We start from the raw sequence: 13757 nt of genomic DNA, 5'->3' as shown, positions 1-13757 counted from the left end.
ATGATGAAAAATGTTGTTTTTTTTTTACCATTTATGAGTTATGTTATAATTTTTTTAGTATTATTTATAAGCTTTATTGTACTATTCAACTAATTTTTTAATTTTATTTCTAATAAAAAAAATTTAGTTTCAACTAAATAAGCTGTTCTCAAATTAACTCAAAATCTGAATCATATATCATTCGTTCACACTGATCTATTTACAAAGTGAATTTCTCCACTTATTTACAATGCACAAGGCGAATTTCTCTCTTATTTACAAAATAATGAACTTTTAAAAGTTCTTGTACTAGTGAATAGAAAAAGGAAAATGTTTCTTTTCCGAGGACAAACTCTTCTAATTCTCTGTATATCTTTCTTTTTAATGAAGATTTTAAAATTTTAACTATTGAATTGTACATTTTTTTTTTATGTTTTTAATATACATAAACTTATTTTTTATTCAAAATTTTGATTACAAAAATTTAAAATTTAAACATTTGACTTGTGATATAGCTATTAATTTTTTTTTATTTTTTTTTAAATTTTTTGCAAGCATAGAAGATATAATAAGAACATGTAATCCAATTGTTAGATTTTCAAAATTCACATATAATAAAAAGATATAGAGAAAATTTGAAAGATTTTTCACTAATTGTGAAAATTTGTATGATTTTGAATTAATTATTTACTATTTATTTTTCTCAAATTATACATTAATTATTTTTGCATACGCTATGTTATATATTGCCATGCACACTATCTCACACCATGATTTCAATTATAAAGCTGAATTGATTTTAGTTATAATTGTTGTTAGTGATAATACACTAAAATATAATAAAATCACACAAAATTAAAAATTAGAGAAAAAAAAATGGAGATGTATAATATAGAAAAAAAAATACACAAAATTTTTTTTGGATTGAGGTGCAACTAAGGATGAAGCTAGGACTTAGAGTTAGGGGGCAGCTCAACTACTAACTGCATGTGGCAGCTTTGGTCTCCAACTCTGCTCCTTAACCACTGAGATTTATTTATTTTAATTAATTAATTAATATTTTTTGTTGCATGCATTTGTTGTTGGGTAAGGATAAATTTTTTTTTTTAAATTTTTTAAAAGGCTGGTTGTTTGTTTTGGGTAAAATAGATTAATTGAACTAAATGTTTTTTGGCTTTACTATTGATAATTTTTGTTGTTGAGCTAATTTTTTTGAGCTTGCATATTTTGATTTAAATTTTAGTCTATAAATTTTTTTATGACCTTTAAAAATAGGAAAATGCTAGAGTTATAATTTTTTTTTTTTTACAAATTATTGATGTGGTAAGTGGTTATTGGTAAATAAAAAAATGATGTAAATTGTGAGTTTAGATCCAAACCAATAAGAATTTGCTACCTCAACAATTTGTAAAAATATTATAGAAAAGTTTGTGGTTATAACATTCTCTTAAAAGAAACAATGATATTGTTAAAGGGGGACAAAGTGTACTTGTTTGGAATAAAATTGTTGAAACTAGTATCTATGTTCATGGTAATATATTTTTTTATAAAAAATTGGGAGGGAGGGGGGGAGGGGAGTCCATGACTCACTCTATCCCTAGGTGTGACACTTGCTCTCTTTAAGAAAATTCAAGCCCTCAGTTGGCACTTGACAAAACTTTTTTTCAGTGCACAAATTTCATCACCCAAATTAATCTAATTAATTAATCTAATTTAGCGGGAGTTTTAATATTCATGTTGGACATAATGCATAAATAGCCCATTAACTCACCAATGACTACATCATTTATTTTGATTTGGCACCACCTCCAGGTAGTTGTCCTAATTTCTATTCCAATAAATTTTAGCCCATTAATTACCGCACTTATAAATAATTAAGGAGTCTCTCTCCTTATCAATGTGAGATTTTACATTTGGCTAACTTAAAGTATCCACATCAGTGGAGCTATATTTTTAGCTAATTAGTACCACAAAAGGTTATTTTATCTATTTTACCTACTCACATGCTGCAGTAGTGAATCTATTTTAGTTTTTAACACAATAAAATAATATAAGCATCACAATAAAATAATACAAATCCACAGTCATCACAAAACAAACCCACAGCAACCCAAAAATCCAGCAACCTAAAACTGAAACCCACTGGTATGCTGGAACCCACTCCTATCCACGAGTAAGCACAACCACGAACGATAACCACTCCGATCCACGAGCAAGCACAACCACGAGCAAGCACTCCAATCCACATAAAGCCACTTCGATCCACGAGGCCGGAGCACAACCACGACCCAGCAGCGGAGTGGAGGTGAGGGAAGAAGAGCACCAACCGTTTCGGCACTGAGACCACCCACGAACTATTTCGGCACCAAACCTAACCGTTTCCGAGCTTAGTCTCACCGTTTCGGCACCGAGATCCTCACTGAAATCATCAACACTGTCCATCTCTGATCTCTCCATGGAGGGAGAGAGGGAAAAAAAAAAAGAGGGAGAAGAGCTGAAGTGTGTTCGGGCTACAGTGCTACAGATTAGAGTAAATATTATTTAATTGAAAAGATAAATAAAATATTGTTATTTTGATGTAGCTTTGAGCTACAATGCATAGCCAAAGATGGTTGTGCACTATAGCTCAAGCTAAAAATTTTAGATATGCCTCCATTGTTAGAGCACTTGCAGTAGTGGAGCTAAATAGCTATATAGCTATTTTATCTCCACCAAAATACAAAAAATCCCCTTCAGCAGTGAAGGCATAGCTAAATTTTTTAGCTTAATTGCTACAGTGCACATGTATAGATACATGAGCACTATAGCTGAGAGCTAAAAAAAAAATTAATTTTTACTCAGCTCTCAATTAAAATAATATAGGCTGGATTATTTCTTTTCATTCTTTTATTCATGTCTCTCTCTCTCTCTCTCTCTCTCTCTCTCTCACAGTGTCACTTTCATCTCGTCTCCATCTGAAACTTTCAACTCTCTCAAAACTCTCTCAAGCTCACTCTCTTAAGCTCACTGCCGCCGGCCCTTGTCATCTTCAACGTCACCGACCCACCAGCTGAGACCAGTGGCGGCGCCATGTTATGCTTAGGGTGTTCCCAGGAACACCTTGACTTAAAATTTTTTTTTATATACAATAATTAAAATTTTTTATTTTTGTACCCTTAAAAAAAAAAAAAGGAACACCCTCAGTTTGAACGAGGAACACCCTCAAATTTAAAAAAAAAAAAAAAAATTTATTTGTTCTACTTTCAAGCAAAAAAAAAAAAAAAATTTGTAACAGAACAAAGCAAAAAAAAAAAAAAATTTATAACAGAGCAAAACAACGGACGGCAACTAGCAAGCCCAACATCAAGCCCAACAAATTACAGAGGAAGAAAACCCACAGTTTCTAAAAAAAAAAAACCCAATACAAATCAGCAACCTCAAATCAGTAGTTCAGTACATCATCAGACATCAAAAATCACTAAAGCTTTTCTCAAAAAAGAGAAGAAAATCACTAAAGCTAAACAAACCTAAAAAGAAAAAACGGAGCAACGGCACCTCCCCTTAGAAGTTAGATCGGTCCAGTCGCCCTTCATCGCATTAGAGATCGGCCCAGCTCCAACGCAATCGCTCATCGGACATCGTCGGCCCTCATCGCATCGAAGACGGAGATCGGTCCAGCTCCAGTCCAATCGCAATCGCTCAGCCTCATCGGACATCATCGCCCCTAGCCTCATCGCATCGGAGACGGAGATCAGCCCAGTTCCAGTCGCAGTCGTTCAGTCATGGTCGCCGTCACCATCGCAGGTCGTACTCGCACATCGGAGATGGAGATCGGCCCAGGTATTTCTCTCTCTTTTTCTCTCTGACTCTCTCGAAGTCTTTCACTCTCTCTCTCTCTCAAATATGAAATGAAATCAATAATCTTATCACTCTCTCTCTCTCTTTATTAACTTTAGTCTTTATCTGAACACTGTGAGCTGTGGCTGAAGCACCTTTCAAAAAAAAAAAAAAAGTGATTGGCTGAAGCACTCTGTGAGTGAGTGGAGTTTAACTTTAATAATTTTTTGACTTTTTGAATTTGGTATTTTGGCTTTATTTTCATTCTTATCCGTTGGTTGGTGTGTGTTGGTATTGGTGTTGAACTGTTTGGTGAGATATTAATTGTCTTTTAGGGTAATGTTACTGTGATTTGTAAAATTATGATTGTGAAATTTTTTGATTGGCAGACTTGTCTGATGAGTAGTGTAATGTGCACATTAGCATATGAAATGTGTAATATACACATGACTTACTCTTTTAGTGTAATGTACAACTAATAAATAATAATTTAATTAATTGAAAAAAACAATTAATAAATAATAAATAATAATTTAATTAACCAATATGTTATAAAAAACAAACAAGTTAAATTATGTTAGGCTAAATAACAATTAATAATTTTATAATTAATGAAACAATAATATAACAAATTATAGTTTATAAAAGACAAATAAATTAATAAAACAACTAAACAACAATAATTAATAATTTTATTAATATTTCAAATAAACTTATAGTTTATTGTTTTTTTTTTTTGCTAGGATTATAGACAAATATTTACAGAGAAAACTACGTACCAAAAAAAAAATTTTGGAAAATTTTTTTAGGAACACCCTGGAAAAAATTCCTGAAATCGCCACTGGCTGAGACCCACCGTCGATCAACCCTCTCAGCCTCAAACCCATGCCGCCGATCCGTCTGAGTTTGATCTGAGTTTTTGGTTGGGTTGATCTCTGTGGCTTTTGTCAACTGTGGATGATCTAGTGGGCTTTTGGTTGGGTAGATTATAGTGGGTTTTTTTTTTTTTGATTGGTTGTCGATGGTGGATCATAGTGGTTCTGGGTTTTGATGGTGTTATGGGTGATGTGAACTAGTGGGTAATCATGGTGGTTCTAATGGTTGCTATGGGTTGGGGATGATTATCGTTGTGCTGTGGGTTATAGGGAAATTAATTTTTATTGGGTTTGATATATTATTTTATTGTAGTTGATATCTTATTTTATTGTGATGTTTATATTATTTTTATTGTGTTGAAAGCTAAAATAGATTCACTGTTGTAGCATGTTTTGTAAAATGAGTATGTAACATAGATAAAGTAACTTTTTGTAGAGTTAAAAAACTAAATTTTTAGCCCCACTGCTATAGATGCTCTTACCACCCCAATTTTTAAGTTTGTGGTGCTAAAAATAGCATTTTAGCACCATTGCTGCAAGTGCTCTATCTTTACAATAAATTTGCTAATTTTTAATAAAATATTAAAAGTTTGACAAAGACATTTTTGGCTTCAGCAAAGCCATTGAGATTTTACAACGTAAAAAGCTTGACCGCAAAGCAATTTTATATTTTAAATAATTTTACATATTTTTTATACACATAAATTTTAAAAAATTACAAAAATTTCATTTTAAATTATTTTATCAAACACACTCTTATTTTTCCATGATATTATTGCAATATAAAAAGCTAAAGTACGATAGTTGAAAGGTTCAAAAAGTATCTAGACACCGTTCACACAGGGAGCAAGACTGCACTTAAGTCTCATCTTCCTTACAAATACTTAAGAGGTTTCTCGGAGGTTTCTTGGAGGAAGGCAGTGACAGCCCTTTTGGGTGAAAATTATTTTTGAGGATGTTTTTATTTTGTTGGAATTAAGAGAAATGATAGAGACGTACATTTTGGACAATTTTGCACTACAACTTGACACATAAAAAGTAATAGCTACAGTACTCAATAGTTGTCCCATCGCAATTATGATTAGGCACTTGAAAGTTGAAACCTGTGAAAAGGGCATGACCATCAAACTTCTGTTTCATATTTATTTTTTTCAATTTTCTTTCTGTTAAAGATGGCAGCTTTATACCTACGGCAGTCCTGTTCTTTACTTGTTTCCAAGCAATTGTCGGAGACTGATCACATGCTTGCATCTTTTAGAAATTTTTTTTTTTTTCAATTTTCTTTTGGTTAAAGATGACAGCTTCAAGCCTACGGCAATCCTGTTCTTAACTTGTTTCCAAACAATTAACATATTTGCATCTTTTAGAAAAACTTACTTTTAAAAGAGAGTTCACATTGAAGCTTTTAGAAGCCAAAATATCATTCTTTAAAAAAATAGCTATGGTTTTTCTTTAAAAAAAAAAAAAAAAAAAAACTATAGTAAATCGAGGAGACTAAAGTAAACCCCATAGATTAAATTCGAAATCTATTTTATTGAATAATAATTATTACATACATTCATTAAATGCGTCATTTTTTTATGACATATGTGTTTTGCATGTCAATTCAAAACAATTGCATATCTATATATTTTCAAAATTTATTATAATTAAGGTTAAAATCACATTTTTATTGTTTAAATTGAAAAATATATCACAAAAAAAATGTTAAAATGAAAAACTCGCCATTTAAGTTTTACTAAAATTCATTTCAGTCTTTTAACTTTGTTTTTATTCATTTCAGTTCTTTAATTTTTAGGTTTATTTAATTAAAGTCTCTTTATCAAATTTGGCTAAATGTTGTAGTTAATTGTACAAATTTCAATTTTTCTTCAAGTAAAAAAAAAACCAATTATGATTAAAAAATATTTTCCAACTTTTTTTATTTTAAATATAACAAAAAGTGAGAGAGAGGCCTTAATTGAATACTTCAAACTTAGAGGACCTAATGAATTCTGTTGGCACTTCCTCATGCACAAAGTGCTTGGGGTCTAGGAAATAAATAGTGAATTTTGCATTTAAACCTTAAAAAAATAGAAAAATACAAATTAACCCTAATTCTGGATGGTTTCTACAATTAATCTATTTGTTATTTTTTATAGGATTAATCCAATTTGTTATGTGACAGACTCACAAAGTCTATTACTAGTCCACGTTGAATTATTGCTTTCATGATATATATATATATATACATACATATATATATATATATATATATATATATATATATATATATACATACATACACACTAGTCGCTAACCTGTGCAACGCACAGAAAAAGTTTCTGTAAATACGTTAAAAAAAAAAAAATTATATTTGACCTTAAATGGTTAGCATACGTGCATAAGTGCCTGTAAATAGGAGTTAACAATTAATAAACTAATAATATATTCTTTCCATTTAATAAAACATTTGAAAGATTCCCTCTAAATGTAGAATTTGTAAAAATTGCCATCACATTTCTATATCTTTTTTATGTCAAAATATTTTTGTGCATTTATTGTACTATAATTTTCCCACTAAATTTCACTTTCTCAATGTATCAAAACAAAAACAAAATGCAATAAACATCTAATACTCAAAGATTTTCAATTAATAATGATGTAGTTTGTCATGTACAGTATAAAATTTTATTAATTTCTAGTTGTAGTTTCTACATTTTGTGTTGACCTGGTATTCGCTTTCTAATGATTTTGCGCCATAAGCTATTTACTATGATTGTAATTCTATAAATTCTTTTACTTGACAAACTAATGTGACAATGAATATTCCTTCTCAAAAAAAAAAAAAATGTGACAATGAATGTAATTACTTGTTTAATTGAAGACTAATTTATTTATTTGGTGATAAATAATACATAAGCAATGCTATAAAATTTGTAATCCATAATATTACTCTTTATATTAAATTATATTAAATGTTTAACTTCATAACCAATTTCCAAAGAATATGTGACCAATTAATGAAATGTGAAATGTCGCTGTGAAAAAATAACTAATAAAATGACAAAACACATGTGCAGTTAAATAGTCTAACACGTTGCCTAAAGGTGACTTATGTAGGGAATTATTCTTCTCCACTTTTGTGCCTTTTGTGGTTCGAAAAGGAGATTGGGGAAGCATTAGCAATTGGCATGATGTGAAAGAGTCGGGGAAAAACTTTATATCTTCCTAATCTATTATTTAAATTCAAACGTAGTGCTTGTTTTTATTGAGCTTTGTGGAGTCTAGTTTGTGTTTGATTTGGTTGACGATTCGACCCGATTCGAATAATGTTACTTAATTTTTAATAAGAGATTTTTTGAGACTTAGTCCATAGAGTAGAGGCTTAGGTCGACAGAGCTAATTGAAGACTAATTTATTTATTTAGTGATAAATAATACATAAGCAATACTATAAAATTTGTAATTCATAATATTACTCTTTATATTAAATTATATTAAATGTTCAACTTCACAACCAATTTCTAAAGAATATGTGACCAATTAATGAGGTCTAGACACGCTGGAATCCACCAGTTTTGTACATCCCCGAACGTTCACACTGGAATCCACTCTATTCTCTAAAAGGCCGAGCCAGTTCAACTGAAATTCACCCTATAATCTCAAAAGCAGAGCCAATTCACACTGATCTATTTATATTCTCTCTAACCCATCCACAACGCATAAGTGAAGTGAATTTCTCCGCCAATTTCCAAAGTAATGAACTTTTTAAATTTTTCTGTTTACCAAAACCCGAAAAAAAAAAAAAAAAATTCTAATCCCAATAGAGTGTCGATCAAGATGAAAAGGAAAAGGTTTCTTTAAGAGCAATCCTTTAAACTGTATGTATATATAATATTATTTAATATAAATTAAAAAAATATAATAATTAAATTACATTTTTTTTTTATTCTTAACACGCATCAAATTTTGTTTAATTTAAATGGTATTTATCATTTAATCAATAAACTTATTTTTTATATAAAAATTTGAGATTTAATATTAATTTTTATTTTTTTAAAATTTTACAAATATAAAAGATATAATAAAATTGTCCTGAACTGTTTTTTAAAATTGTACAATATTCATGTTAGAAATATTATAGTTCGAGAGGCTCAAGCCTACTATAGGTTTATATACTTGTCAAATAAATGTATTAATTCTAAGCTTTATTTATGATTAGCTGATTAGTCTAGAGTTTTCTAACGCACGCAAGATGAAGCCATAAATGTTTTTTTTTTGTTGGAAATGGAAATTTGCCGAATAACACAAGACAATAGAAGAGTCTGTGAAAGAGTACGTAGGTCGATGATGAAACGGTTGATTGTTGAGGAGAAACCAAATAGCAAATAGTGTAGCTGCTCAAAGTGCATGCAAGAATGAAGTTGAGGGCCCACGTTCTGATATCTCGAAAGCAAGGCCAGTCCTTGTCAGTTGTCAATCAATCAATAAGTCCACACTGTAGGTCATCAGTTCACATTAGAATTCATTCTATAATCTCAAAGCAGAGCTAGCTCTCCTCAACGAAATCTAGACCATACGCCACAACTCGCCACGTGGCATTGTGAGCGGTAGAAGAGTGTTTCTGCATAACCCATTATCATCCTTTTGCCTTTTCACGAGTTATTTTGCCTTTACACACCTTTTTTTAGTTTCACATATTTCTATAAAATAACAATAAATTACTAAAATTTATTAAAGTTCTAGTGGCAGTAGACTGTCAGCCAAGATAAAAAAGCAAAAGGCAAAGGCAAACTCTTTTAACTCCCTATCTTTTTATTAAATTTTAAAAATTTATTGGCAGTTGTTTATGTTTTTAACATTTATAAAATTTTATTTAAATTAAATATTATTTAATCAATAAACTTATTTTTTATTTAAAATTTTAAATCATAAAAATTTAAATTTTAAATATTTAATTGATAATATAACTATTAAAGTAATTTTTTATTTTCTTAAAATTTTACTAGTATCTAAAATATAATAAGTACATTTAATTTAGAGTTACTTATTTTGCGATCTTTTCTTCAACCCACCGACAAGTAAAATGAATTCAAATCTTACACGGATGCATGGGACCCTAACTAAAAGACATTACAAGTAATGGAAATACCATTAATTTATTGTCGGTAAGAAAAACTGGGGTGATCTTGTTATTGTTCACAGTTGGGATTTTAAAATTTTCCTCCAATTATATTATTCCATCATTAATGGGAAATTTTCTCTTTTTCTTTCCCTAATAAATCAGTGATCCTCATTTGAAAAAGTCATCACCTCTTAGTAATGTTTATAGAGATAATAAGCCTAAATTCACGTATTCGAAATTTCGAAAATGAAAAACATGCAAATTGTAAATTGAAGATTTGATCACTTACTCGTGAATTATAAGTTATCATAAATAATATCTTTGATTTGACACCACCTCCATGTATCTGACCCATTTCCACTCTAATTTATTTTAGGTTCAGAGAGGTGGGTGAGATGAGTTAAGGAGGTCGTATTGGAGTTGTAATGGCTCTAGAGAAAATCAGAAGAGGAGTTGGGTGAGATGAGTAAATGAGCTGGCTGGAGATGCGAATTACGAAATCTTTTTTTTTTTTTTTTTTTTTGGGTTTCTTCAATCTTTGTTATTGCGGTATGGTGATGCTTGTTGTCATCATCAGTTTTTCCATCTTTAATGTTTGAAGTTTAGTTCATTCATATTTGTTCAATTTTTGAGCTTTCATCATTTTTTTCCTTTTGTTGCAACATTTGTGTTAATTACTAATGAATTGACATCGAGACACTCTTAATTAGATCTTACAAAATTTGGACTTTGTTGCAAAGATTTTTCATGGTATTTGTTTTTATATTAAATTTCAATGATGTTACAGTTTTTTGTAAATATATATATACATATATATATTTGTTAATTTTAGAATAGTGCAGCAAAAATAATTAATATAGCATATTGAATTGTGTATTTTTTTTTTCTTCCATACCTTTTTATCATTTGAATGTGCATAAAAAATTTTAGTAACTATATAATTTTCAAAATCATCCTTTAGATTGAATTCATTCAAATGAAGTAGAGAAATCCCTTTTTTTCCTAATTTTTTTTTCAAACCACGTGAGATTCATTCTCCAATATCAATATTTTTACAATAATTTAAATAAGTAATACCTCAGTTTATTTTTCAGCAATATCTCTTGTAAATTCATTTAGGATTTTCTCAACATCTCGATCAAATATCACAAAATTTGTTTTGTTAATTGCATCAAAAACTTCAATTTGAATCGTGTATCTGAAGTAGTTTGTAATTGTATATATATAGTAGTATATAAATATTTGGAGAGTATGTAGTTAATGTGAGTGCCTCTAACTTTGGGATAGAAAGATTTATTTTTGTTTCACATTTTGCACACCAAAATGATTTTGCTTGTGATTTGACATTCATTTCATAAAGTACACACAAAATGTAATATCAACCTATTGTTGTATCAATGTTACTTATTATTACAATACCTTAGCAGTTCACATGTTGCAAAGAACTTTGAAATTAATATGCATTATTTTTTTAATGTAAATAATATGATGTATTATTATTTTTTTATGTAAATGATGAGTATAGTTTGAAATGATTAACAAACCTATTTTTTAGGATCTCATTCAATGCAGTTTATCTTTATTATTGTGTTCATATTATTTGTAAGGACACAATTCGAACCTCCAATCCACAATCAAAGGGAATGAGCTTGAAATCTAGATTTTGAGGGTGATTCAAACAACAAAGAAAGAATGGGTCTTGGGCCCAATGGCACAAACAAGGAATTAACTATAAGAATGTAAATGAAAGCTGTTCCTTGGACATAATCCGAGGATAGTTTATAGTATTGTTTCTCAAGGTTGATTACAATTATAGATTGCTAGATTATCATATGCTATTCTTTCTTGTCTCCCAAGAAAAAGTCTCCCCTCTTCCGAAGGTCTTTCCCTTTATTTATACTTCCTCTTCTTCTCTTTATCATCTTTCACCTCATAGTTGTAACGCTGGCTTTGGATACTTGTCCCATCAAATTTTCCTGAAGTCCTCTAGGGTCAGGGACCAAGTTCCAAACCTCATGCTCAGGTCTCCTTCTTCCATTAATGTAGTCAGTATATCAATTGCAGAGTTTTTAATGCGTGGGTGGTGGTAGCAGCTTTACCTTAGATATTCCACCGCTCTTCTATTGTCCTCCTCGTGTATCGTGTCTTCCTGTAGCCATAGAATTTTTTATAACATAGCTTGGGGATATTAAACCTCTCTTCCTATGACCTCGGCTTTAATATCCGAGGACGAATATCTTCCTCGGACATAATTGTTCACTCGTTTATCACCTATTTATCTGGCATTTTCTTTATGAGGTACATTTATGTACTCCTAGATCATTTGATGTCCTCGGATTGGGTTTTTAGCCCAATAGACTTTGTTGGGTCATCCTTTGTAAATTATTGGGCCCAATGTCCCTACATTACTTAAAGATAAATCCTCCTATGAAAATTGTTTTGCATGTATTTTTGGTTTTTCTTGTATAGGATCATGTTTTTTACCATTCCTATCATTGAATTTTTTAAAATAAAATATTAAGTTAATGGCATTTTGTGAGATAGTATATGATATTTATTAGACTTTTTTGTTATTATAAATTTTAGAAATATGCACTTGTAAATTATTTCAGCAACTTCAGGAATCTTAAAATATATATATATATATATATATATATATATATATATATATATATATATTTGTTGCACTGGTCAATGACAAAAATTTGTCTGCATAAATTGCATAGAATATTATTAATAGACAAAAGCATGTTGAATTGAAATTGGGTAAAAATGAAGACATGATTTCATGAGAATGAGATTTTCTAGAAGTATCATCTATATGTGGGGAGGAAGAAGAGAGTTTGTAAGAGGGTAAGAGTTTTTGCTTTGATTTACATGTGAGAAGGGTCAAACTTGGGTCATAATATGTAAGGTAAGAACTGTGCTTGAGTTTTTCATAAGATTTGGTCTACTTTTAAAGGTATTCCATTTTATAGTGAACAAATTTTGGTCTAATGGGTCTAATTGTCAAGAACAACCTGTATTTTATATAATAATAAAAAGAAGTTACTATGATCTATTAGGTAACAGTAAAAAAAAAAAAACTTACTAAAAAGAGGTAAAAAATGTTAAATTTATATAATGGTAAAAATAAGTTACTATGATTTATTGGGTAATGGTTAAAAAAACTTAATGAAAAAAGTTAAAAAAAATGTTAAATGCAATATTAGAGTGCCACGTGGAAAGAAGTTACTATGATCTATTGAGTAACAGTAAAAAAAAACTTGATAAAAAAAAGGTAAAAAAATGCTAAATTTATATAATGATAAAAATAAGTTATTATGATTTATTAGTTAACAGTAAAAAAAACTTAAGGAACATTAACCTCAAGCTCAGTTGAAAATGGTTGCTGCCCATTTTTTTAACATTGTTGGACTAGCAAATGAAATCCCAAGCCCAACCAAAGAAGCCCAAGAAAGACAAGAGAAAAAGCGGTTGAAGGGCCCACCAAGCCCATGCCTCGGCCTCTTTGACCAAGTGACCAACGAAGAGATCTCCCTGTAGAAAACCTTAGGACGACTGGACGAGGTGCAGCAAAGGCCTGGTCGCCCGCGGTTGAGAAAAAGAGGATAAAAACAACCTTCACGTCAAAGCTTATGAGAAAAGCAAAAGCAGACCCAAGAGTGGCCCAAAACATGTGTAAATGTACTCATCAGATATTTATTGAGAAATATATGCTGATTTTGCTGTGAACTAACTGTTATTAGACCGTGTTGTTGTATTTTGCTGTCTGTTTGGAGTGTTTGCTTTGCTGCAGACTGGTTCAACGGAAGCCCATTCTGCAGGACTTACGAGGCCCAATTTCAATAGGGCCTACTTTGCAAAACGAACCAGGCCCAATTCCCAAACCCACAAGCATTTGTACGATGAGCGTTCTAAGCATTCCAACACCTGTATTTTGACCAAAAAGGCCCCCTTCAAAGATCAAATCCGAAGAAC

General features: G+C 30.3%; 1 pseudogene; it reads right to left on the bottom strand.

The window, feature by feature from the left end:
• Window positions 1-13757, bottom strand: part of LOC142627083 (putative disease resistance protein RGA3) — a 46062-nt pseudogene that overhangs the window by 12423 nt on the left and 19882 nt on the right.

This window comes from Castanea sativa, chromosome 3 (assembly GCF_040712315.1).
Source record: "Castanea sativa cultivar Marrone di Chiusa Pesio chromosome 3, ASM4071231v1".
Classification (NCBI taxonomy): Eukaryota; Viridiplantae; Streptophyta; class Magnoliopsida; order Fagales; family Fagaceae; genus Castanea; species Castanea sativa.
Note: the sequence above shows the minus strand (reverse complement) of the source record. Positions and strands in the feature narration are given on the sequence as shown.